We start from the raw sequence: 23745 nt of genomic DNA on the forward strand, positions 1-23745 counted from the left end.
CCCAAACACCTTATATTTGGACGAAGAAATTTTAGAAATCCAAAGAATTTGAAAGTTTTAGAATTGAATTTCTTTAATTTCAATTTTCATCATTCTTTAAATGTTTTGTTTGGATAAGTTAATTCAAATTTTTAAAATTTAATTCTCAATTTGGGATAGAGCAATTCAATTTTACCATGGTAAAATTGACTATATATATATATATATATATATATATATATGTATGTATGTATACGGGGAGGGATCAAATAACACCTGTAACAACTCATTTTTCAAAAAGGGTTATTATTATTATTATTATTATTATTATATGGTATTTGGTCAGGAATATATTATTATTATTATTATTATTATAGAGAAAAAAATATTTTATAATATACATATAAATTTTGCATATATTGAGGATTATAAATTTGCAAACAATTTATAAAAATGATGATCTAGGTGAGAGAACAAAATTGTAGAAAAGTATCTAAGTTACGTCTTGGGATTCTCTTAAAGTTTTTTTCCTTTGCAGACACTTTAAGAGTTTAATAACTAACAATATACCATAACCCTTTTTCCACTTTATTATTAATAAGATTCTGGGTTAGAATTAAGAGTCCAAACTCAAATGTTTTCTACAAATCCATAGTTTATCTTTATTTTATTTTTTAAAAAATCTACCACTTATATTATGAATTTCATTAATAAATTTACTAAATCTACAATATAAAAAAATATTAAATTTTTTTTTAATTTTGAATAATAGAATGTTTCATATATATATATATATATATTATTTTTTAAACTTTTATTTTTATTTTTATTTTTAAACGAAACTTCTTATGAGACAGATCACGCCTATCATATATTTAAACTGGCAAAATTGTTAATTTTTATAACTATTTTCATTATATTTAAAATTTTGAGAATTGTTTAAAATTTTCATACACAAATTAAGAAATATAATAAAATTTTCAGTTTTTTCATAAAATAATTTTGATCTTTTCTGTTATACTCTTTTCAGTTTTTCTTTGTAGTAAATATATATTAATTAACAATGTATAAATTAATCAAATGTTAGGTGATATATAAGAATATAATTGAAAGGTAATTAATGTTGCCTTGGATTATAAAAATGACAAAAATCAAAAGAAAATTTTCTTAAAAAATCGAAAAATAAAAGAAAAACAGGAAGAGAATTATAATTGTGTTTTACTTAAATGAAGTGAAAACAAAATATATAAAATATAGATCAACTGTGAAAAATTATGTAGTTTAATCATTATATAGACTAATTATATTTTTATTTTATCAAATATTTTACACTATCTATATATTCTACTTTACAAGATTTACATTCCATCAATTTCACCGTGGACATTTCTTTAATTTATTTTTCATGAAAGCTGTCTTTGTTTTGTGTTCTCCATTGAATTTGTGGTTTCGATCCATCTCTATTGTTGACATTTTCATTAGTTTACTTTTCATAAAAGTTGTCTTTGTTTTGTGTTCTCCATTGAATTTGCGTTATGATCCATCTCCATTGTGAATTAATTCTCATTTGCTTTGTGTCACAAGTACATTTTAGGTAGATACATGCATTGGTCAGTTTCACGGTGTGTTGTGTTGTTACTTAAGTTTTGTTGTTGTTGGCAGTGACCTATTGTGGTCCATGGATACATGCATTGGTTAGATTTGATGGCAATTTTGTTGTGAATTTAAAACATCAATGCCAGTTCTGCAGATTCAATAACTACACATATTAAAATAACTATTATAAATAGTAACGATAAAATCAGGGCAACCATATTAAAATATTGAATACAAATATAATTAACTTTTATAAAATTAATTTTACTATAGATAAATAAGAAATAGTATTATTATTGATTTACAAAAAAAATTGTTTTATGTGTTTATGTGATGTCTTCCTTTAAATACATATATGTTAGTGGAGTAGTGTATAATTACATTCCGTTCCCAAGATAAAACTTCTATCCAAAAAGACTTTTTCTCTTTTTTATTAATTATTATTACGTTATTTATAAATTTTTATAAAGAGTTAAAATTGTCAAAAATAATATATATACATCAAAATAAAGAATCGCCTTTATATATAAATATAAATATAATAAGAAACATTTAAATATCATAGATATATTTAAAATAATAAAAAAAATATTGAATAATATTTATAATATCAGAAATTATATATATATATATATATATATATATATATATATATATAAACACTATAATCTAAAAAATGTAATTAAAGACTAGTAACATTAATAATGAATGTAAATAATACTAATAAAATATATAATAAAAAACTAATCACAAAATTGTATTTAAATCTTAAGAAAATGAATAATAATATTATAGTAGTTAAAATCTAAAAGAGTAGGAAATTAATATTATAAAATGAAAAAAAAAATAAGAAAGACTAACAAAATGAAATAATATATAATAAATTTTTTAAATATCATAAATATATTTAAATTAATGATAAAAATATTGATTAATATTTTATAATGTTACATTGTTGATTTCAAAGTGTTGGTTTAATTATATGATTAATTTTATGAATTATGTTATTTAGTTGTTAGTTGTTGTTGAGAACTCTATTGGTCAAGAAAAGCCTGAGAGTTAAGTTGGTATTTAAGATATTGGGTCAAAGTTATTTTAGTTTAGCTTAAAGAAGGGTATATAAGATTTTTCTTAAGAATGTGAATCTTACGCGTTTAAGTTTTAAGAAAAATTAGAAAGAAGTTAGAGAGAAACTCTTTGAAAACTGAATCTTCCTTCTCCTTTTTTTTTTTCTATTAAAATTATTCCTTTTACCCTCTTCCATAGTTTACCTAGAGTGACTAAGTTGAAGATTTGAAGGGTTCAAAGTTCTACCTTTTCCTTCTTCTTCTCTTGTGCTTAGAGTTGAGGTAAGGGAAACTTTTTAAATTGAATTATGATATTGTATAATTGTTTCTACTACCTAGACTCATTATTGCATGATTAAATTAAGTGGTGAAAATTATGAATCTAAGTGTAGTTGGAGAAGTTCTATTAAAGGTGTTCTTGAGTGATCTTGATTTTGGATGTTTTTCTATGTTGTTTTAGTTGGTTTGGCGTTGTTTATGGTGCATTGATGTTGAATGTTAGTTATGGAATTAGTGGTGTCGAGCGTGAGAAATCGAGAATTCCTTAACTTATTAATGCTGAGCCCTAGAGGTGTGGTGCTCAATGTGATCAAGTTAGTGGATCATTAACAAATAGACACTAGGCGCCAAGCATAAGTTGAGTTGTACAAAACGTGAGTTAGATAGAAACCCTCTACCTAAGTGGGGCTAGGCATGAATATTTCCACATAATGCAATAGACTTAGAGGTTCTATGTTTTATCCACGTCGAGTTTAGGTGGATTGACTCCAGGCATGGGCGAGACAAAAAACCCCCTTGTCTCAATAACATCAGGCGCATAAAGAATGACATCGAGTGTGATATGTTGAAATGAAGCATGATGTTCTAAGTTGATGGAGGACCACCCAAGGAGGATGTATACATGAAGGCCATTGGACCTTTGACTAGGTCCATGGTTAGGAAGCTAGAAGAGACTTCTCAAGAGGAGGTGCTTCTTAGACCTTTGCTCTTCATGAACATTGATTATGATTCCTCTTGTTAGTCTTTGAGTTTCCATTGTACATACTTGTATAGTTGTTTTCTTGTACCTTTGTATATAGTTGATACTTGTATAGGAGTATTTTTGCCTTTGTATTTGAGAGGCACTTTATTTCCTTTTAGTAGCTATTGTATAATGTTTCTAGGGTAGGTTACTTGGGCACTTTGACTCCATTTAACCTAACCTAGAAACACACTCTTTTCTTAGTTTTTAGTAGTCGGTTTGGGAGTGGCATTAGCAAACTAGAGAGTGTCACTAACAAGCTAGAGAGTGGTATTAGCAATTTAGCCAAAAGGTGGTCTTAGGCTAAAATTTTCATATTGGACTCATTTTCCTAATTTTTCATAGATTTGATTTAGCTAGGTTCCATTCACATTGGATGAACCTAACTAAACCAAATTATCAAAATCAAAACCGGATGGAGTAAAATAAATCCAAAGAGCCGCCACCTAGGATGTTGTTAGTCCCTTAGCCTCAATTAACTTAAGAAAGGGGGGGGGGGTGAATTAAGTTTACTAAATTTCCTCTTATAAAAACTTTTCCAATTACTTCTTAATCAATTTATTTCCTTAGACAAATTTGTATGTAAAGAATGAATGATGATGCAAACTACACAATTATAATTAATAACAAGAAATTAAAAGTGTAGGGAAAAAAGAATTGCAAACTTGATTTTATACTGGTTCGGCCAATCCTGCCTACATCCAGTCCTCAAGTCTCCCACTTGAGATTTCCACTACTCTTGTACACCTTACAAGAAAATGAATCCTCCAACACCTCGGAACTCCCTTTCCTTGTGTTGAGATTCAAACACCAACAAGGAGAAAAACCCTTTTCTCCTTTACAGATCCAATAATCTATTAAGTATTACAGAATAACTCTCTTGAAGAGTGGATATTACACTTTCATGATCTTTGATGAACTCCTTAGAGATTTTGCAAATGATTTTGGCCAAGTGATTTGTAAAGATTATTTTCACAAATAGAGTTCGTCACCTTTCTCTGAAAAATTATAGGTATTTATAGACAATTGTTTCTTAGGTTATGTCTTTTCATGAAGAGTTGTAACTTTCTATAATTTTTCAGAAAATAGGCTCTTGTAATCGATTACAAGACTTGGTAATCGATTACAACAGTTAAAGTTCAAAATGATTGAAATGTTGTATAATTTAAATTCAAATTTTGAAGTTTTATCTTCTGGTAATCGATTACAAGGGTCTGGTAATCGATTACCAGAACACATTTTGTATTCAGAATTTGAACTTTGAAATTTCCTGTTCTGGTAATGGATTACAAGGTCTGGTAATGGATTACCAGAACATATTTTTATTGTTTCAAAAACTTTTATGTAGAAAACTTCATCTCAATAATTTCTTTCACAAATCTCTTTTAAGAAATGATTTGAACTATTCTTTAAAGCTTTTGTTAAGTCTTTTGAAAACATTTTTACTTACTTTCAAAAGATTTAAAACTTGTTTAAATTTAAAGAGATTAATTTTAGATTTTTGAAAACTTATTCTCAAGGCCAAGCATACTTGCAATTTCAAAAGATTCTTTTACATTCTTAGTTAAGTTGATAAGACTTATCTATGTAACAATTGAGATCTTGTTCTTGCATCAACTTGCTTTAGCTCAACCTTGATTCTTCTTCAATGCTTTATAATCACTTTGGCATCATCAAAACATTTGTGCATATTTTCTTCCACAGATGTGTTCACACTTGGTCGGATTTTGTGTTCACACTTGGCTGGATTTTGTGTTCACACCTTGGCTGGATTGTTTAGCCTTTCTCAAGCTTGGAAGCTTGAAGCGCAAGCTTCTCCTTAGCAAGCTTACCAAGCAAGCTAAGTGAGAAGCTTGCTCTCCAAGCCTCTTGACCTTGGACGGTTTAGCTAGACCCAACCATGGTTCCTAGTGAACCATGGTTAAGGCTAGCTTGCTCTCTAAGCTTCCTACTCCTATATACTTGTAATCCTTTCATTGTAAGACACTTTTGGATGTATAGAGAATTGATTTCTGAAAATATTGTTCAGATTACTCTCTCTTAAAAGTCCCTAAACCTCTTTGATATTCATTCGATTCTCTTATCCTTTCATAGAAGAGTGTGGTGAGAATTGAAGTGGTTTATCTCTTCATCAAGGAGTGGCGCCTCTTGGGAGTGTTCTCTTCATCAAGGAGCCAAAGATCTAGGGAGGAACTTGAAGAGGATTCACATCAATCCGGATTCTCCAAGCAAGTTTTCCATCATAAGTTGTTTGCATGTTGAAGTATGATGAATCATTTATTTAAATGATGACATTTGATGATGTTTATTGTTGTTTATGATGAGTATTGATGAAGCTGATTAATTTTTAAGATTTTGATGTTTTAAGTTGTATGTTGATGGATGATAATGTTTTATAGTTGTATGATGCTATAATTGATTGAGTTGTTAAACTGCTAGGCATGTTGTGAAGTTAAGATACATAAAAAACTAGAGGAGAGTTAAAGATGTTTTAGGAATTAAAGTATCCCATTGTGTGGATATAAGTTGTGGTGCTTTGAGTGTCCAGTTGAAACCCTTCAGTAAGTAAGTTGGCTTCTAAATGGGTGTTTTTTTTAAAGTTGTCTCCTCTAGGTTTCATATGGTATCCGTGTGTAGGCAAGGTCAAGACATGCATGTATAAACTGACCAACTGAGTAAAGTACAAGGTCAAGGACTTAACCCTAATCCTGTATTAAAGGGGCATATTATTTAAAGGGTGGTCAGTGGGCTAATCCCATAGGGGGCTTAGTGTTTCAAGCTAATTTCGTGGTAGGCTCATATCCAAATTTTTTTACCTTGACAAAGTACTAGACTTTCTAGTTTAAGTGGAAAATTTTGAGAAATCAAATTAAGTTGTTAGACAGGTTCTCTAAGAGGGTTGTAGTTGTCTATACCTGACCTGATTGTAATTGGTCAAATATTGTGGTTCGATAAGGTCTAGCCACTTAAACTACTCACCTCTATTGTTAGAGATCTCCTTAGTTGATATGTGTGGTGACACATTAGTGGAATATTGATGTTGATGATTGAGAATGTAATATGTTCAAGTTACTATATGTTGTAATAAGTTGCAAGTTGTTTGTGTAGTACTCGATGATTAATGGAAGTTCTATGTTGTGTTGAATGTTGTTTCTTATTTGATTCAAATTGTTACTCAATATTTTTATTACATGTTGATTCTTTTTACAAGCTTACCCCTTTTTCTTGTGGTTGGAGCTACAATGATCATATTTGATATAGGAGTAGGACAAGATTAGCAAGTTCATTTTGGATGTTTTTGGTGGCGAGTCATACTAGGGATGACTCCTTTTGTGATGTTGTTTGGTTGTAGTATGGCCTTGTATCATCGCTTGACCGATAAGTACAGTTATTTATATACTTTTGTATGTGTTTTTGTGTAGATTGTATATGTATACAAAAAAAAACTTTAAATCTTCTACCTTATAAATGTATCAGTATGTATGATAACCCTAGGTTAGTTGTATGCTTTTTAATATTTTCCATTGGATAGTGACTAAACTATAGTAAGTATATAGACTTGTCACGTCGTTACACTTTTATAGTATCAGAGTTGATCAAGTCTTTTAGGGACACCTTGTGGGGATGAACCTGTTTTGCTTCTATTGTGTAATTGTTAGTTGTATATGTTGTATTGTAGTTTTCGTTGTTGTTGAGTCTTACTTAATGGATTTATTGATCTTTGTAGAATATGGTTGGATCCCAATACGATTAGATAGCCTATGCCATGGAGATGATGACCATAGCCATGCAACAATAGAATGCCCACTTTTCTCAAGTGGAGGTGAATAGAGTTGCAACTGAGGCAAAAAGACTAGTGAGGTCATAGGGGGAATAAGGGCTTCGCTGAGTTCATGAAATGGCATCCTCCTTAGTTCATGGGAGATCTAGATCCAAAATTTGTTAATGATTGGATTTACAAGATGGAAATGATTTTTATGATATTGGGTTGTACTAATGAGAGGAAACCTGCTTATGCAATATACATGTTAATAAGGGAGATAAAGTATTGGTGGCGAGGTGCTCAATAGTTGCTAATGGGTAAAGGAGTGGTAGTTTAGTATGTTGTGAGGTTGCACAAAGGGAGTTTTTTAGTCTTTGAGTATGCTATGAAGTTTGAGCATGTGGTGAAAAGAAGGGTTGAAGTATGAGTTGAAAAGAATAGTGGTATTGATGGCCATTACTAAATTTGTAGGTTGAAAAGGAAAAGGTGGTGGAGAGACTTAAGAGAGGTAGTTGGGCTTTGTAGATTGATGAAGGGCCAACTAGGTCCAAAAAGGGCGACAATTATAGGAAGCCTTATGATAGACCCCAATCTTATTAAGGGGGTTCTGTCATAATGAAGCCTTCTGATGCATCTAGGGGAGGCACTCATAGTGTGAAATGTTATAGATGTAGAGGCCTTCATATTGCCAGGGATAAACGACTACCACTTATAGATGTTTCCAATGTAGTAAATTTGGGCATATAGCCAAGGATTATCCAAAAAGGACTACTCAGACCAAAAGTACAGAGGGTGGAGAGGCCAACAGCTATAAGTCGAGTTTTTATATTGACTAGTGTTGAAACTTCCATTTCCATAAATCTTGTGAAAGAGAAGGACAAGGTAACTAGTAAGGATGTTTCCATCTTATTTGACTCGGGTACTACACACCACTTTATCTTTGTTGACATTGTAGGGAAGTTAAAGTTAGCTATAGATTCTTTGAATGTTAATTTGGTAGTGACTACACCAATTGCTTCTATGATAACATCTGAGTGTTGTTTAGGTTGGCCAATTGAAGTGTTTGGGTAGTGTTATAAGGTGAACCTTATTTGTTTGAGTGTAGAGAGTGAATAGTTTGGTGGAGGTAGTTGAGATGGTGAAGGATCTTTTTAGAGATTTTTCCTAATGAAGTTCTAGCATTAACTCCCAAGAGGGAAGTGGAGTTTTGCATTGATCTAGTTCTAGGTACATGACCAGTATCAATAACTCCATACTATATGGCTCTAGTAGAGTTGACTATGTTAAACAAACGGGTGGGGGAGCTCTTGGAGAAATAGATGATAAGACCTAATATGTCTTTATGGAGTGCTTCAATTTTGTTGGTGAAGAAGAAGAATGGTGGTGCACAGTTGCGTATGGACTACCGACAATTGAACAAATTGACTATTAAGAACACATATCTATTACCTCGGATAAATGACTTAATAGATCAATTGAAGGGACCTTATATTTTCTCTAAGATTGATTTGAGGTCGAGTTACCACCAGATCAAAGTGAAAGATAGTGATATACCTAAGACCGCCATCTAGACTTGGTATGGTCACTATGAATATGTGGTAATGTAATTCAGAGTGACCAATGCCCCTACTATTTTCATGGATTACATGAATCAAATTTTTAGGTCTTTTTTAGATAAGTTTGTTGTTGTATTCATTGATGACATTCTTATCTAGAACATAAGGAGTAGCTGAGGATGCTATTAGAGATTTTGAGGGGCAATAAGTTGTTTGCCAAACTCTCCAAGTGTGAGTTTTGGTTGGATGAGGTTAGATTTCCATACCATGTGATCTCTACTAAAAAAGTTACAATGGATCTAACCAAAGTTGAGAAGATGCTTTAGTGGGAGCGACCTCAGAGTATTGTTGAAGGTCTTGGGATTGTTGGCTATCGAAAAGGCTGTTATTTTTGAACTAGGTAATTATGGAATTTTGAGGTTCAAAGGTAGATTTTTCCTACCTTAAAATTCTAAGGTAAGGAGAACAGTAATGAAGGAGGTCCACAAGAGAAAACTTAGCATACATCTTAGTCACACTAAGATGTATCAGGACATCAAGAGAAATTTTTGGTGGTTTGGTATGAAGAGAGATGTGGTGGAGTATCTGGCGGCTTGTTTGACTTTTCAAAAAGCTAAAGTTGAGCATCAAAAGCCAAAAGGTTTGTTACAATTGATGGAGGTCCCAAAATGGAAGTAGGATAACATCATTATGGATTTAATAATTGGGTTACCTAGGTTTGGTAGGATTAGTGATGTTATTTGGATGATTGTTAATAGGTTGACTAAGTGTGTGAATTTTCTTCCTATAAGCAAGAAGTGGTCCTTGGAGATGCTTACTCAATTGTATATTAGAGAGATAATATAGTTGCCTAGGATGGCTTGTAGTATTATCTCTGACAAGGATCTGAAGTTCACTTTTAGGTTCTAGCAAAGTTTGCACCAAGCTTTGGGAATGAGGTTGAGGTTGAGTTATGCCTATCACTCACAAATGGATGAACAATTTGAGAGAACAATTTATTCACTAGAGGACTTGTTGAGAGCTTGTGTTCTAGATCATTTGGGTAGCTAGGAAGAGGTGTTGTCTCTAGTGGAGTTCACATATAAGAATAGTTTCTATGCTAGCATTGTCATGACACCTTTTGAGACATTGTATGGGAGAAGATTTAGGACTCCTCTATGTTGGTACAAGGAAGGAGAGTCAATTGTTATAGGACTAAAGTTAGTTCTACAGACCACAAAGAAGTAGATTCAAGAAAAAATGAAGACTGCCCAAAATAGGTATAAATCATATATTGACAAGAGGAGGAAGCCTCTAGAGTTTGGTGAAGGGAATCATATGTTTCCAAAGGTGAAACCTACTACCAGAATAGGAAGGGCGATGAGGTTTAAGAAGTTGACATTGAGATTTGTTGTTGGGGAGAATTGTAACACAATTGATTTTGAGGTGTTGATTTAATTATATATATGATTAGTTGTATGAATTATGTTGTTTAGTTATTAGTTGCTATTGAGAACTCTAGTGGTCAAGGGGACTCTGAGAGTTAAATTGGCCTCTGAGATAATTGGGTTAGAGTTATTTTAGTTCAACTTAAGGAAAAATATATAAGATTTTTCTTAAGATTTGAACATCATAAATTCCTGTTTTAAGATAAACTAGATAAAAGTTAGAGAAAAGCTTTTTAGAAAATGAATCTTCCTTCTCATTTATTTTTTACTAAAATTCTTCCTTCTACCTTCTTCCATAACCAATCTAAAGTGACTAAGTTGAAGATTCAAGGTTGTAGTTGAGAATCTTAGTTAGTGAAAGTCATACAATGACCCAAAGTTCTTCCTTTTCCTCCCTCTTCTCTTGTGCTTGGATATAAGGTAAGAGAAACTTTGTGAATTGAATTGTGATTTTGTATAATTGTTGTTTATGCTGCCTAGATTCAATATTGCATGATTAGAGTGGTGAAAATTATGAATCTAAGTGTAACTGGAGAAGTGTTCATGAAGGTGTTCTTGAGTGATTCTAATTTTGGATGTTTTCCTATGTTGTTTTGAGTTAGTTTGGTGTTATTTATGATACATATATGTTATATATTGGTTTGTATGTTGTCTTAGTCGGTTAGATTGTAGGTTTTGAGACATTTGATTTTTCTACTATGTGCAAAAATGAGCATCGCCCCGGGTGCATCTTCATTGCGCTAAGCCTGGCTTAAGTTAAAGTCTTTCTGCCTTGATCAGGTTGGGCTAGGGATTAGTAGTATTGAGCATGGATCAATGAGGATTCCTCTAATTTAGTCACGTCAGGTATTGATTAAGTAGAGCTAGGCATGAGAACTCGAGAATTCTCTAATTTGGTGATGTTAAGCCTAGAGGTGTGGTGCCCAACGTGATCAAGTTAGTGGGTCACTACCTAAATGACACCAAACACAAGTTGAATGGCATCAAGCACATGTTGAGTGGCTCCTAGTGTAAGTTAGGTAAAACCTCTCTACTTGAGTGAGGTTGAGCAAGAATTTTTCCATGCCAAGTGAGAGAAACTTAGAGATTCTGTGTCTTATCCACACTAGGTACAAGTGGATTAACTCTGGGCATGGGCAAGATAGAAAGCCCCCTATCTAGATAGTGTTGGGCGCACAAAGATTTATGTTAGGAGTGATATGTTGAAACAAATCTTGATGTTCTAAGTTGTTTTCATGTTAAATTATGATGTTTAAAGTTGTCTATGATGAGTGTTTGTGAAATTGATTAAGTTGTAAGATGGTGATGTTTTAAGTTGTATGTTGATAGATGATTATGTTGTATAGTTGTATGATGCTATAGTTAATTGAGTTGTTAAGCTTTTAGGCATGTGGTGAAGATACATGTCTTTGATAAGATACATAAAAAACAAGTGGAGAGTAGAAAATGTTTAGAAATTAAACTATCTCATTGTGTGGATATAAGTTGTGGTAATCTGAGAGCCTAATTGAAATCCTTCAATAAGTAAGCTGGCTTTTGAATGGCTAATTATTTTTTAAAAGTAGTCTCCTCTAGGTTTTATATGGTATCCCTATGTGGGCAAGGTCTTGACATATGCATATAATGCAACCAACTAAGTAAAGTACAATATTAGGGATTTAATCCTTAACCTTGTATTGAAGGGGCATAGTATTTGGAGGATAGTCGATGGAGTAATCCCATAGGTGGCTTACACTATTGTAGACGAGACCATTTATAACAAGTATTTGCGACATTCTATGTTGGCTCAAGATACGACATAGACGAGAGGCTTGTCTATAAAAATATTACTTGTTTGAGCTTGGAAAGGCTTGTTTGTAAAAGAATACTTATTGTTTAAGCATGAAGAGACTTGACTACAAAAGAATACTTGGCGTTAAAGCTTAGAGAGACTTTGTGTGAAAAGAATAGTTGAGTAGATTTCTTGAAGAGACAATTCAAAGAACACTTAGGTTTAAGCCATAAATGACTTATTGAAAGAATATTTGTATCTTGTTTAAGACAGTGAAACTTAATCTAGTTGAATTGAGAATGAGACATAGTTTTAGTGATTGAGATGAGTTAGTATAAAATTATCATGTGTTCTGTCTACCTCTTTTCTAGCACTCTTCACTATTAGCGTTACTACTTCACTACTTGAAAAAGTGCAAGCTTTTGATCATGTTGATCAAGAACTAGACAGTCTCGGTGGTTAAGATGAACCAATATAAGAACTGTGTTTTTCTTATCTTACTCTTTGTCTACTCTCTTAAGGTCTTGGTACTACTTCATTGTTTCAAAAAAGTATCAAGTTTTTTATTGACACTATTCAACCCCCTTCTAGTGTTTATCTTTTCTCCACATGTTTCCAACAAAAGTGTGTGTGGTTTTAGAAGTTTTCCTCACCTATACCAAGAAGAAACCAAACCAAGAGTACAAGAGGCCAAAGAACAAAAAACTAAAAGGGTATAATTAAAAAGGCTAAACTCAAGTGGAGATGAATGTGACAAAACTTAAAGAGTGGAAAGAAGACACAAAACTAAAATTAAGGCACATTAAGAAAAGACAAGCACTCAAAAGAATAATTCTTAGAATGGCACTAGAATTCAAGAACAAGTGTTTAATAAAAAGTTGCACTTAACATGTTAAATTTTAAAGTCCCATTCAACCACTAAAAACATAGTCCAAAAGTCCAAAAAATGAATCCAATTGCTAAGGTAGGAAAATTTGTCCAAAGGTCCACAAGTCTAGCAAAGGTTTCCTTTTGTTTGTTTTTGACTTTTTTTTTATACTTGTTTTTGGCACGATTTTCAATGACAAGGTCCAACCACTTTTTTTTTTTTTTTTTTTTGAATTTTATGCTCCTCCTTTGCTTGGGTTTTACACTTGTGTTTGTTGGTTTGATTAGCAAATATTTGGAGTATCCTTTTTAGCAAATTGTGATGGCTTAATGAGACAATAATTTGAGTGTTTCTTAGAGTTTTTAATGTGTAAATGTCCAACAATAAAATATGCACATAGAAACCAATCTCATACTCAAATCATCAAACAAAACATGATCATATTAAGTGCAAATGGAGAAGGAATACAAGATGGCTGAATTTAGCAATATGTGCAAAGATACAAATCACACATGAAAGTTTAAATATCAAGGAACATGCTAGGACTAATTAGCATGCATGATTGAATCTCTAAAGCACTCCAAGAATCATGGCCATTTCAACAAACATGTGGCATGCATTTCATATTTTGATCATAACAATGTTTAAGCATGAATACTTGGAATTTCTTTCAAGGCAATTCAAGAGATACAAACTTATGACAAAACCCGATGGATTATAAAACAAAAATATATGTTTTCATCAATGTTTTTTCATATGCAGCCAATTTTTTTCAGCAACTCAAACCTAAAAAGAAAATGGTAGGAACTTAGTCAAAGAAGCCCAAAACACCAAGATGATTCACAAGAATAGATATGTCATGAATTAATACATCAAAGAGAACATATGGATCATAAGAACACGACAAGACAATGATCCATTTTAGCATAACTTTTTAGACAATCAAGTAGACATAAGACATGGCTGAGATTTCAAGGAATAAAAATAAACTAGAGATTACCCTTGATGAACCATTGGCTCTAGATACCACATGATGGAAGGTCTCCTAACATTGATGGAAGAAGGATGATCAATGGGAGGCTTTCTAGACTCCTTGGATCAAAGTTCTTCAAAGGCCTAACCTTGAATGGTGAAGATGGCCGAAAATGGAGGAAAAATATAAGGTGTTTGATGAAAGGCGTAAGAGGCACTCTAGGGTTTGGCTCAGTTCAAGAGGGATGAAGGCAACTCCTAGGGTTTATGCACTCAAGGTGGAGATAGTAGGGTACTTGGCTGAAAATAGACCAAGAGAGACTAAGGAAAATATAAAGGCTCAAAGGCTCACTCTATATTGATTTCTAAAGTATTTACAAGATGGATAGCCTAAGGTATTTATAGAAGGGAGGAAGCATTTAGGATTGTATTTGAGAGTGCATGGCCGAATAATGCCAAATGCACTTGAAATGAAACCTAAATTAACCCTAGATGCTACTTGGTGACCAAGGATGAAATCTTTGGGTTTGGTTAAGTTACAACTAGGTTCATGATAAGACCATGCAACCTAGGTGCCCAAGCCATGGACCTAGTGATGGGTTCCACATGAATCTCCAAGGATGGTCCTCCATCAGTTTCTAGTTTAAAATTTGTCCTCAAGTGCTCGAGAGGTTCTTGTAGAGCGACAAGGCTGCTAAAAAGTGACCCAAACGATTTCACGAGAAAATAATATTAAAGCTTGCTTCGGAGGTTTAAGTCTCTCTCCCTTATTTAGTGCTTTAATTGTATGTTTAGGATAGTCATCATGTAGTTAATAAGACAATCCATTGTAAAGTAGTAATAATGTAGAAATAAAATAGCCATGTATGCTTAATAAATAAAGGGATAAAAGCTTAATTACGTCGTTATGATGCTAGAATTGTCATAAGGTAATGAAATTGGGCACTATCGGGTGCTTAATAGTTTCCCCACACATAATCGACCCCAAACCCAATTCTAGTTTGAAGGCCAAAGTTAAATTTTCTAAAACAATTTTCTTTTTTCAATGTTTTGTAAAATATAGGTGGTGACTTGTTCGAACAATTTTGAAAACCATCATTCGAAGGATTAGTCCAGTCTTCAGGTAATCAAAAACTTATGAGATTTTATAAATAGAGGTCCAAACCATCTGTTGGCCTTGAGGTCAGGTCTGAATTCTAAAGATAACATAAAAACACACAGAAGGGGGGGTTGAATGTGTGTGTGTGAGAACTAAGGAAATATGAAAGCCCTTTTATTTTGCACAAGTAATTTGGTTCGTCTGGTAAAATAAGATTTAAAACATTTGATGATTATGCAAAATTTTCTCAGATCAATGTTTTCCGTCTGAGCGTTCTATCATCTTCTTCAAGAAAAATGTTTCTTATATTAATAATTCAAGTCTTCGCATTTTCCTTCTAAAGATTGTTTGTATTGAAAAATGAGCAGTAGACGAACCTTTCGATGTAATATATTTGTTAAGCAAAATTTACGTCTTCGTCTGAAAAATGGTTTTAATGAAGAATAGACAGTAGACGAAGTTTTCAACATGATTTTTCAATTAAGAAGAGTTTGCATCTGAAATATAAATAAAACAATGCAATTATTTTTATATTGGTTCGCTCAACTGAGCTACGTCCAGTCTCCTTCAACTAAAAGGTTCCACTAGATATGAAATGAAGTACAATGAGTATTATAGACCATCCAGGTCACGACCACTCCTGGTCATGAGTATTCTAGACCACCCAGGTCATGGCCACTCCTGGTCACGAGTATTCTCAACTACTCTTGGTTGGCTAGCTTCACTCACCAGCTCTAGTATTCTTAAACCACTTCTGGTTCCCCAAGTATTCTCGACCACTCCTGGCCCGCCAGCTTCACTCACCAGCGCTAGTGTTTTCTTATCAGCCACTTCTGGCTAGCAGTGAGTATTCTCGACCACCTTCTAGCCCGTCAGCTTCACTCGTCGATGGTAGTATATTCTTATCAACCACTTCTGGCTAGCAGTGAGTATTCTTTGACTAGTCTCTCCAAGCTTTACAATTATTATTTCCCTAGCCTTTTCAGGCTTTACACATGATAGATTTGTGCTTTGGTGTTGAGCGTTTGGTTTACTCTCATAGAGAGGATACATATATGAACTACACTCTCTAAGGTTTCACTACCTTAGTCCTACAGAGATTCTGAGTGTGTGGTTTACTCTCGTAGAGAGGATAAAAAGGTTTCTACACTTGCTAAGGTTTGATCCCTAAGTTACACTTAGAACACGTTAGACTACAAAGATAAATACAATTGCTCGATTATATATTTGACTCTAAATGCTTCGTCTCTGATTTCTCTATTTCTTGGGCTTGATCTCTTTTTAACCATACTTACGATTAAGTCATAGCCCAGGGCAACGCCAGCCTTTCCCGGTTTGAGGTTATGGCATATATATAGTTTTGTAGAATCTTCCTGTTGTATATGTCCGTCGAAGCTGATATTGTCGTTCGAGACTAGTTCGATTCTTTATTTAATGCATTTGATCTTGCATTAAATGCTGCTTCCTGTTCATAGACATTGCGTGTTTTCTAAATCTGCAGTTTCTTATTTTTACTGAGACCTAAGAGCTTCTTGTTCTTTTACGGTTATGTAACTGCAAAGACTTTGTCTTTTTCTAAAAAGCGGGTATCCTTTTTCTGACACACTCATGATTTGACGTTTAAGTTTGCTTTTCTTCTCTCTTCTTCTCTTCTCACAACTTTGATAACTTCATGTGCTTTTCTATGAGTATAGACGATAATCAAATTTTTCTTTGAAGCTTGATTCTTCTCTTGCTTGCGTGTCAGACTACGTCTTTGTCTGATAGTCCATGTGTAACTCAAGACTTGAACTTCGTCTAAGTATTTGATATTGTCGTATGACTTTTCTTCTTGTCTGGTCAATCTTCATATGGATAGACTTTCATTTTCGTATAGAATGCTTATTAGTCTGTACTGTCCTTCGTCTAATACGAGGCTGACTTTCTTCTAATTCATTGAATAACTTTCGTTTGGGTATTTATGATGTGCTTTCCCTTGACTCATGCTTGAAGCTTTTATTTGTCATCTTGTATCGTCTGATGCTTGGTTAATCTTTATCTGATATCTTGTACAGACTTTATATGTTGCTTAACCAGCTTTAGTCTTGTTCTTCATTTTACCTGTACTTATACTTTTCTGAAATACTAATGCACTTGTTAGAGATAACAACATGTATTATATTTGTCTCACTCAAAACGTTGTTGGGAGTTTCTTTGTCTGACTTAACAAATTCTTCTTTTGGGTTCTAACAATGAGGAAAAGATATCCTATGAGATTCTCCTTGCAAATTCTTACATGATCTCTCTTGAGTATAATAAATTAATAGAAAAATGTAATATTTTATAAAATGAGAATGATAAACTCAAGAAAGACATGTCAAATGCTACAAGAGAGATACAAACTCTCAAAGAAAAGATCATTAATAGTGTTCCACCTGAGGTTACAATGTTATAGGATTAAAACATACAACTTAGGAAAGACCTTGGTAAATTTGTTGATGGGTTTTATAAATTAAACATGCTTTTAAAAAATAGAAGACTTTTGTCAGACAAAAATGGTCTTGGCTTTGATCTTAGATCTGAGATATCTTAATCCAAACCTAAGATTGCTTTTTGTAAGGCCAATGGAAAAGGAGGACAAACTCTAAGCAGTTGGAAGGACAAGTCTAAAGGTATGGGTACTAACAATAAAGGAACTAAAAAGATTTGGGTACCAAAGTCATAGATAATTTCTATTGCATATATCCTTAGAGGAAAAAAAGGAAGGAATCACATTGGTACCTTGACAATGACTGTTCACGACACATGATGGGAAAAAGGTCTATATTCCTAGACCTCCAACCTCATGAAGGGCATATCTCCTCTAGAGGAAGAAAAAAAAGAAAGATTATAGGTATAAGTAAGATAGGTAAAATCTTTACACATGCTGCAAATAATGTTTTGTATGTTAAAGGATTAAAGTATAGTTTTCTTAGTATAAGTCAATTTTGTGATAGTGAATATATTGTATCTTTTGACAAAGATTTGTGCATAGTTAAGCAAGATGATGGGTTTGTGCTTTTTATTGCCTTCAGAAAGAATAATCTTTGTGAGATCAATCTAGAAAATCTCAAGAAATAGAATGTAACATGTTTAGTTTCTAGAAAAGATGAAAGATAGATTTGACACAAAAAACTTGTGCATGTCCATATGAAACATATTTCAAAATTAACAAAAAAAAAGGTTTAGTAAAAAGACAACTTGAGATTTCATGGAAAACTCATCTTCTCTATGAAGCCCATTAGAAGGGGAAATAAATTAAAATATCTTTTAAAGCAAAGAAAGTTGTTTCCACTTCTAGACCCTTAGAAATGTTACACATGAATTTGTTTGATCCTACAAAATGTTTAAGTCTGGGTGGTAAGAAGTATGGAATTTTCATTTTGGATAACTATTCTAGATACACATAGGTTTACTTTTTAGCCCACAAATATGAGCCTTTCAAAGTGTTTGAAATATTCTATAAATGTGTTCAAAATTTAAAAGTTTTTTGCATTTCTACTATCAGAAGTTATCACAAAATTTAATTAAAAAATTTTGATTCCAAAATCTTTTGTGATAAGATCGACATTTTTCACATCTTGTCTTCACCTATATCTCCTTAACAAAATAGGAAAAAAATCAGACTTTGCAAGAAATGGCAATAACTTTACTTTGCAAAAAACTCTTTGCAAAAACACTTCTAGGCAGAAGTAGTGAATAAGACTTCCTATATTCAAAACAAAATATTAATAAAACTTTTTTTTAAATAAGACTTCATATGAATTGTGGAGGGAAAGAAGGCTTAATGTGTCATACCTTCATCCTTTTGGATATGAGTGTTATGTATTTAACACTAAGGATCAATTTGGAATGTTTGATTTAAACCTAGACAAAGGAATCTTCCTTGGATACTTAGATACCTCAAAGGCTTATAGAGCTTTTAACTCTAGAGCCTCTACAGTAAAAGAATCTATCCATGTGAAGTTCAATGTTACATTAATGACTGACAGGAAATTATCAAATCTAGAAGAAGAATTTATAGATTTGTAGATTGATGCAAAAAAGAGAAAGGAGCATGATACTAGTAATTAGATGATGTCTACACCATAACGGCAGGAAAATCAGTCAAATAAAAATGTTAGATCTCACAAAGATCGAAAGTACACCAACCATAGCTCACAAGATCAAATTCTTGGTGATAAGACTAAATGGGTCAAAACAAGGTTTGCTCTTAGAGACAATGCCTCACATGCTTTGGTGTTAGACATTGAACCAAAAAGCATAGATGAAACCCTTAGCGATAATGACTAGATACAAGATCTGGAAGAAGAGCTTCATTAGTTTCAAAAAAATGATGTTTGGACTCTGGTCCCAAGGCCAAATCATCAAAGCATCATTGAAACAAGATGGGACTTTAGAAAAAAACCGAGTGATCAAGGTAAAGTTGTAAGGAATAAAGTAGATTGGTAGCACAAGTCTACAATTAGCAAAAAGGTATAAACTTTACTGAAACCTTTGCACCTGTTGCCAAACTTAAAGCTATCAGGATTATGTTAACTTTTGCAACTCACAAAAACATTAAAATTTTCAAATGGATGTAAATAACTCTTTTTCTAAATCGAATTATTAAGGGGAAGTTTATGTGAAACAATCTACTAGTTTTGAAAATCCAAATTTTAAATAACATTCTTTTAAAATGAAAAAGGTTCTTAATGGTCTGAAATAATGGTGGAAAACTTGTTAAAGAACCGGATTGATATGGCTTCTTCTCCAAGCTCCTCCCTAGATCTTTGACTCCTTAGATCTCCTCATGCTTTTCCAAAGCCTCCAAAGGTAGATGAGACTTCATATTTCACCTTGGAAGGTGAAGAACACTCTTCAAGTGATGCCACTTCTTGGAAGAAGATGAATCACTTCAAAAATCACCATACTCTTGTATGAAGAAGATAAGAGAATTGGATTGAAATCAAAGAGAGTTTGAGACTTTTAGGGAGAGTGAGAATTCTAAATAGAACTCGACAATTCTCACAATTAACATACAAAAGTGTTTATAAAATGTAAAGGAAGCCTTATATAGGGAGGAGGTGGCTTGTGGTGCAAGCTAGACTAACCATAATTCAAGGAGAACCATGGTTAGCCTCCTTGCACTCAAGCTAATTGTCCTAGTTACTTGGAAGCTTGTGGAACTGATGGAGACCTCCCTTCCATGGTTGATAATGGTGTCTTGAAGAGGGTCACCTTGCCCAAGATCTAGGCTCACCAAAGGTTAGGAAATGGGATGTTTAAGGTGGATAAGGGATGATAGGTGATGACATCCTTACTTGCATGAACTTGAGATGATGAGCAAGGAGGAGGACGCCTTCTCCAAGGATCAAGTTCTTCAAAGGTGGACCAAGGTTTTAGGGTGGATGATGATGGAATGGACGAAAATGAAGGTTGGGTAGAAGGTTTTTGAGGAAATGCTTGAGAATGGTACTCTAGGGTTGGCTCACTTCATGATGATGAAGGCCACTTCTAGGGTTGTTTCTCTCAAGGTGGAGATGGTAGGGTTTGGCCGAAAATAGCCAAGGGTGACTAAGGAAAGATATAAAGGCACTAAAGGCTCTCTTTATATTCAATATCCAAAGTATTTACAAGGTGTGGGGTGTTGGGTATTTATAGGAGGGGAGGCATCTAGGGTTGCATTTGGAGTAGGCAAATGCATTCCAAATGAAATGCAAATGAACCCTAGATGCAACTTGGTGGCCAAGGATGAAATCTTTGGGTTTAGATTGGCTATATCTAGGTGCATGATAAGACCATGCAAGCTTTGCCCTCCACTTGGGCCTAAGCCTTTCTAACACCAAAAATAGATCCAATGAACACCAAAAAAATGTGTCACCCTTCTAGTTAACACCCTAGCCCAAAATTAAAAACTCTAATCATCTAGAGCACCCCATAATACAAGGGTAAAAAGGGAAATACAAGGGAAAATAAATTCTAAGTCCTAAACACCCCAAAATACAAGGGTAAAATTGGAAATACAAGTAAAATAAATTCTATGATTAAAAAGAACTTAGGAGCTAAGGTCCAAAAGTGGCCTCACTAACCCATTCCTCTTGCCTCCTTTAATATATCACCTCTTGGTCTTCTCGGCCTTAGTGTTATTCCATCATTCCCTCCCTCTTGAAAAAGATTTGACCTCAAATCAAGAGGTTCCTCATGGTGGGCATCATGACCAACAAAAACATAAAAATAAGCATTAGAGGTAATAGTATATGATAGAAATGGAAAGTGTATCCTAAGAGGAGTTCTACTAAAAATGCTAAAAAGATTGTCTAAATTAAAAGGACTAGACTTTCTAATGTTAAGGATAGGATCCTCCCCACGGTGAAGTCTAGGTGTATAACTAAAACCTAAAAAGGTAAAAAGACTAAAACTATAGCACACTAATGTATTAGTCCTAAAAACTAAAATATCTTGTTGGAAGTGCCCAATGTAATGACCTAGGTATGTATTGGAAAATAAAGAAAACTTAACTAAAAAATTACCTAAACAACTTTGTATTGCATAATTTGTTAGATACATATGAGAAAAAGGTGTTAAGAGGAGTCTAGGAAACTCATATAATCTAAGGTTGTCTTGTAGGAAAGTATTCAAGTTAAGTTCAAATAAGTTTGAACTTCCTTCAAGATCAAAAATAGAAGATACAACACCATGAGATGTATCCAACAAACCATACAAACCAAAAGTTGGGTGTTTTATGAAGAAAACTAAAGTAGAAAGAGTCTTAAAGAAAGAAGGCTTATCTTCCTTGGGCACCACCAAGGAAGTAGCACAAGAAGTGGGACTAAGTGAAGTCCACTTCTTCTTCACTAAATCTTGAAGTTGAGATTCTTTTTCTTTAAAAAGGATTTTTTTTTGAATCTCCACTTCATGACTAGTGGCAACGTGAGAGAAAGAGTTAAGGTCTTGATGAATGAAGAAAGTCTTTTTAAAATCATTTTCAATGGGAAAGTGACTCTCTTCAAGCATAAGCCCTTCGGAAGAAACATTATCCTCCTTACTCTTCTCTAAGAGTGTTGGTTGTTGTTTTTCATTTTCTAGCCACTCTTTAACCTTCTCTATACTTTTCTTTATTTTTTCTTTCTTTTCTATTTTCTTTTCTTTTTCTTTCCTTCTAAGTTCCTCCTCTCTTGTTGTATTTTCTTGCTCATGCATACTCCTAGGAACTCTAACTTCTTTGCCTTTTTGAGATCTAGTTGGAACAATCCTAGGTTGGGATCCACTAGTTTCTCTCCTCTAAACTAATTTTGCAAGTAGTTGTTTTATTTCCTCATTATTTTTTTCAAACTCTTTTTCTTTTCTTCTCAATTCTTCCTCTCTTTTTATATTTTCCGTTTCTTTTTTTCTTAGGTACTCTTTGAGTTGCCTAATTTCTTCCCTAACACTAGACCTAGTACTACAAGAGTTATGACCATGGACACTAGAATGATCACTCATCTTTGATCCAAAAAGGTTTTCACAAAGTGTTTTCAAAAAGGTTTGAAAATTTTTTCACAAAGAGTGAGTGATAAAAGGGTTTTCACAAAAAAGGATTTTCAAGGTGCAAGATAGGTATGAAAAGGCCTAAGTGTACAAAGTGAACTATCAAGGGAGGTGGACTACTAAGAATCACTTAAAAACCAAGCCTTTTCAAGTAAAAATCACTAAGCCTTTTCACACTTTTCTCACAAAAACAATTTTCACAATACTAAGGTGTGTGATGTGCACGCCCCCCTAGTAGGCAAATGAAGCCTTCTAAACGAAACAAATAAACAATGTAAAGTCCTAGGAAAATATACTACCAAAGCTTTAAAGCATGCAAAGGAAAGCACTTAAAGCATATGCTAGTCGATTTCCTAGGTGAAGGTTTTCAAATCACCTTCAAACTACACGAAACTACCACCAAATTGAAAAGGTTTAAAAATGGCCAATTACAAACCAAAAATGAATGAAACCAAGGCCAAAAACACAAGAGGCCGAAATTTAACAAGAAAGAAATAAGTAGAAGAAAAAAAAAGGAAGTCTCCAAGTCTTCAATTCTCCACCCCTTCACAATGAACACCCAATGTTAGTCTTGAAATGGTGTTTGCACTCTTTGAATTGGTGTGATCCTCCAAAGTTCCTTGAACTCCAATCGGACAACCCCTCCACTCAATCCACCAAGAAAATGTGTAGTGTTTTAGAAGTTTTCCCCACCTAGATCAAGAAGAAAACACAACCCAAGAGTACAAGAGGCCAAGAAAGAAAAACTAAAAAGGCACAATTAAGAAAAGGCTAAACTCAAATGGAATTTATGAGACAAACTTAAGAGTAGAAGAAAGACTCAAAAACTGAAATTAAGGCACATTAATAAAAGGAAAACACACAAAAGAGTAATTTCTAGAATGGCACTAGAATAGAATTTAGCAAGTAGGCTTAAAAGAAAAATTATGCACTTAACATGTTTGATTTATTGTCTCATTCGGCCATTAAGTATTGTCCCATGGTCCAAGAATTAACTCCAAGTGCTATGGTATGAAAGTTGGTCCAAAACTCCACAAGTCTAGCAAAGGTTCCCTTTTTCTTGTTTTTGGTTTCTTTGTTCTTTTTGGGCTTGTCCAAG

This window comes from Cajanus cajan, chromosome 8 (genome assembly GCF_000230855.2).
Source record: "Cajanus cajan strain Asha chromosome 8, NIPB_CcT2T_4, whole genome shotgun sequence".
Lineage (NCBI taxonomy): Eukaryota > Viridiplantae > Streptophyta > Magnoliopsida > Fabales > Fabaceae > Cajanus > Cajanus cajan.